Below are 4456 nucleotides of genomic sequence, written 5' to 3'. Positions count from 1 at the left end.
CTGGTAACTAGTCGGGCCCCGAGGGGCGCCGTCGGCAGGGATCGTGCTGCAGAGAAAAGCTATGGACACACACAATGGAAAATAAACTGCAAGATCAACGCATGCGTGTTTAATACTGGAAAAATCACGGCCCTCCAAAATTTCTCCACGTTTGTTATAAAAGCCCTCTGCACTCAACTAAAATTAAAATGATCTTAAAAGGATAATACTTGTAAAGTTTACTTAAGTCTTTTCAGCCACAGAAACTGCAATGGAAATAAATGTTCAGAGTCATTTTCAAAACAAAAACAAAAATCTATTCTTCTGGCGACATGCATGATTAAAAGGTCTATGCAAGTACGTTGCTCTACATTCCCAAGGACTAGGGAAAAAAACCTCAAGTCAATTTTTAGTTTGCAGATGGTCAAAGGATTTTGTATTCCAGCAGGAGTTCAAATCTTCTGGATCTTTTCACCAACAACTACTGGATTTTCTTTTCTGATTTTCTCAGCAGCATCAGCTTTGTAATTGTAAGAGCAATTGTGTACATCGGAGTAACGGTGTACACCACAGTAAACATTTCCACACCGGCATTCAAACCCAGTAAGTCCCACCTTCTTCCTGCACATGAAACAGCGATTCTTTTTTTGTTTTGGTTTTTCAAGAGACTTGCTTTGCTCTTCAGACGGCTGCTGTGCCGTATCTGATACTGAAGCTTGCAGGTCTTCTGTGTCAGGTACTGCTTTGTCCACAGATGTACTGTCCACTTGGGAAGATGCTACAGATTCTGATAAAAGTGACTGATTTGATACAGGGCTTGGCTGCGCGGACGCACATGCGGGCACTGAACGTCGGGGCCACCGCCGTCCACGCCCTGGACGGGGAGAGACTCCGAGAGGCTACTGACGGAGGCTGCAGGTGGGCTTATTTACTACTATTCTGTCTTTGAAGATGTTCTTTATAGCACACTGAACACATGCCATTTGTACGAGGGTTTCCATAAAATCCGCAGCCAGTGGAACAAAGCATAGGCACTTGGCTGTGATTAGTTTCTTGAGCCATGTTCCTCTGCTGCACACCTGGCGGCGGCCCTCCCCGCCCGCCGCGCTGCCCGCCGCCGCCGGTCGCCGCCGGAGAGTGGGGACAGGTGAGGCCGCCAAACCCCTGCTCGCTCCCGCCCCGCCGCCGCCGCCGCCGCCGGCCTCCGTCCGCCGTTTTTTAAACTTTTCTGTTTGGTGGTTCGGCCTGTGATGCGACCGCGGGCCGAGCTCTGGGATTGGCCGGCGCCGGGCGCTCATGTGTGGATATTTTTAAAACACATGGGAATGTGGGCATGACAGTCACCCTCCACTTAACCAGCAGCAGCCCACTTAGTGGCTTTCCTGTTCTGTCTCTTCTGTTCCCTGAAGAGCTTGCTGGGATTCTGAAGAGAATTGCTTTGTGCTTTTCCAGTAACATTTTCCACTAAGTAGGAGTCAGAAGTCCAGATGTGGATGGATTCTCAATAGTGAAAGATGTCCATGAAAGATGAGGCATTGAGTGCCCTGGCTTGTAGGCTGCTGGCAAGGTTCCATACCCTGGACCTAGGAGGATTTTTGACAATCAAGGGCTGGCCCTCCTCGCTCCGGTAGAGACCAGCCTTTCTCTCCCTGTAGTCGATTCACACTTGTTTTTTGTTTTGTTTGTTTGTTTGTTTGTTTGTTTCAGGCCAGATGGAATAAATGCTGCTTAATAAAAATATCCATCACCATAATTCCATCCCATACGTGAGTGTATCTTTGCTATAGTTTGGTTGTGGGTGTTGGAATAATGCTGTGGGCTGCTGAAGATGGCTCAAATCAAGTATCAGTCGTGGTAGGAGCCACATCAATGAAAGAAAACGGGACTCTGATTAAAAATTTCTTTTGTGACCCACTGACAATTGAAATAAACCACCACAGCAAGAGAAAACCTGTTAGAGCTGCTTCTACTTTTCTTCCTTCTTCCTCTGTCAGACTCCCCTGATGTCTTTCCTATGATGATTCATGAAGGAGATTATTTGCTGCCAAGAAATCACTGATTTTGGCTTTGTGTTAGCTACTGTTCACTGGCTTAGCCCAAACTGCACAGCTAGTGTTGGAAGAGAGAATTAGAAGAAGGTATCCTGATGAATTTTCTATAAATATAATTACCTTCCCTGTAAACCCAAACCTACAAGAGCAAATAGTTCAATTTTTATTTTGCTGTGGGTACAGAAAAAGGGAATTGTTGACATCAGTAGAAAATGAAAAGGCCTTCTGGTCCTCACCCTAAAACTTCTTTCTACAAGACAGAAACTTGAGTCCCCAGAATAGTTGGGAAAAAAACAAAAGACCTTATACCGTGATTGAGAATGATGGGTTATTAAACTCTTCTGTTTTAAAGAAATTATTTAATGTTTTCAATAAACTTTATAAAATGGGAGCAGAAAGAATATCCATTTTCAACTGAAAATTGAAATTCAGTGCTGCAACACTGAAGCTCTAGTTTTTGCTGTTCATCAAGAACTTATGGAATGCCTGAGTGGCTCCGGTGATTAAGTGTCTGCCTTTGGCTCAGCTCATGATCCCAGGACCCTGGGATCCAGTCCTGCATCGAGCTCCTTGCTCAGCTGGGAACCTGCTTCTCCCTCTGCCTGACACTCCCCCTGCTTGTGGTCTCTTTCGCTCTCTCCCACTCTCTCTGACAAATTAAATCAAATCTTTAAATGAAAAAAAGAACTTCATGTGACATAAAAAGCTCTCATTTAGAGCTTCCCAACCTAGATTGTTAACAAGCTAGCAGCTTGTTAGAAATCCAGATTCAGGGGCACCTGGGTGGCTCAGTGGGTTAAAGCCTCTGCCTTCAGCTCAGATCATGATCCCAGGGTCCTGGGATCTAGCCCCACATAGAGCCCCGCATCAAGCTCTCTGCTCAGCAGGGAGCCTGCTTCCTCTTCTCGCTCTGCCTGCCTCTCTGCCTACTTGTGATCTCTCTATGTCTAATAAATAAATAAAATCTTAAAAAAAAAAGAAATCCAGATTCATGGGTTCTCCTCCAGATAAACTGAACCAGAATCTGCATTTTAACAGGACTCTCAGGGGATTTGTATGCACATTCAAGTCTGAAAAGACCCAGTTTAGGGTAATAGTTCCCAGGCTTAGATCATCATCTTAATCACCCATGTGTGGAGGTCTTAAGAAACATGGTAGAGATTCTGCTAATGAGCCTTTATTCAACACACTCTCTGGTTTACCAAACTTTTTCTTTGCTCCAGCAAGACATACTGACTAATGTCCACAGCAAGCCGACTGATCTTGGCTTGTAGTCCATTCTTTTGTATTCAACAGCACTTCTGCACAATCTGCTTGATGCATATGCTGTGCTTGTTCCTAAATTTACTAATGATCCAGTGTAAATAATGCAAACTGATACAATGAGTGCAAATAAAGTAATACTGTTTGTTTATTTTTGTATGGAGACAAGGAAACTGTGATGGAAAAATTATAAAAATCGAAGGGCTCAGATTTCCTTACAAATGCCTTCAAGTCCTTCTTCTTTTTCAAAGTAACTAAACCTGAAAGTTGCATACCTGTACTGTGGATATGAAAATGCAAGAAAGATGGCTTCATGGTTCAATAAGTAGACCTATATGAAAAAAAAAGTCTTTACATTAAAAGTGTGTCAAATGGGTATACTTAGATATTTTAGTTTCACATAAACTGTTGTGCCTTAGAAATGCACATATAACATTTCTTCTCCTGATTTTTTGCTTTCTGTAAATTTTGTGTGGAACAATTCAAATATCAGTTGTAATTTTGTCAGGTAAGAGGGTTTTTAGTCCACATATTTCTGGATCTCATCCCACTGAATTAGGGTGAGGCTTCGAATATGTACTTTTAAAAAGATCTGGTTATTAGCTATGTTAGGAAATTATTTAATTAGAGAATTCTGACTGACTACCCAACAGTTACAGAAGGAGGAGGAAATCAGCAGGTTCAGATATTTAAAAAAAATATATTACTTACATATTTATTTACTAGAGAATTTCCAGGAATTTTATAATGAAAAAGGCTTAGCTGACTCCACAGATAATATTTTGGATATTGTCTTCATTTCCCAGTATGATGTTTTTGAAGTTTTGCTGGGATTTGACCAGCTGGCCCCTCTGAAACAGTCCATCTGTAAACCAGGAAGAGGGGGCATTTGGACTGATGTCAATTTCAGAATATTTAAATCTCCTTCTGCACTCTGACCCCACTGACATTGTCAGAGTGGCACACATATTTTCTTTAGAAAGAATTACTACTTTCTAGTGATTTCCTGCTTCCTAAGTCTCTGGTAAATTGACATAGGAAACTGAGAACAGGGGATTTTGAGGAGACTAGGCACTGGGCTGGGGAATAAGTTTGTCCTTTGACATTCCCCAAACCCCCCCCACCCCCAATCTGGTTTATCTGCTCACTACAAACCTTTTAGA

General features: G+C 42.6%; 1 pseudogene; it reads right to left on the bottom strand.

Annotated features, from left to right (window-relative positions):
- Positions 1–203: 203 nt before the first annotated feature.
- On the bottom strand, positions 204–1170 carry LOC123393454 (annotated as a pseudogene).
- Between the last annotated feature and the right edge of the window lie 3286 nt (positions 1171–4456).

This window comes from Mustela putorius, unplaced genomic scaffold, assembly GCF_011764305.1.
Source record: "Mustela putorius furo isolate JIRA1106 unplaced genomic scaffold, ASM1176430v1.1 tig00000867_pilon_pilon_pilon, whole genome shotgun sequence".
In the NCBI taxonomy this organism is placed as follows: Eukaryota; Metazoa; Chordata; class Mammalia; order Carnivora; family Mustelidae; genus Mustela; species Mustela putorius.
Note: the sequence above shows the minus strand (reverse complement) of the source record. Positions and strands in the feature narration are given on the sequence as shown.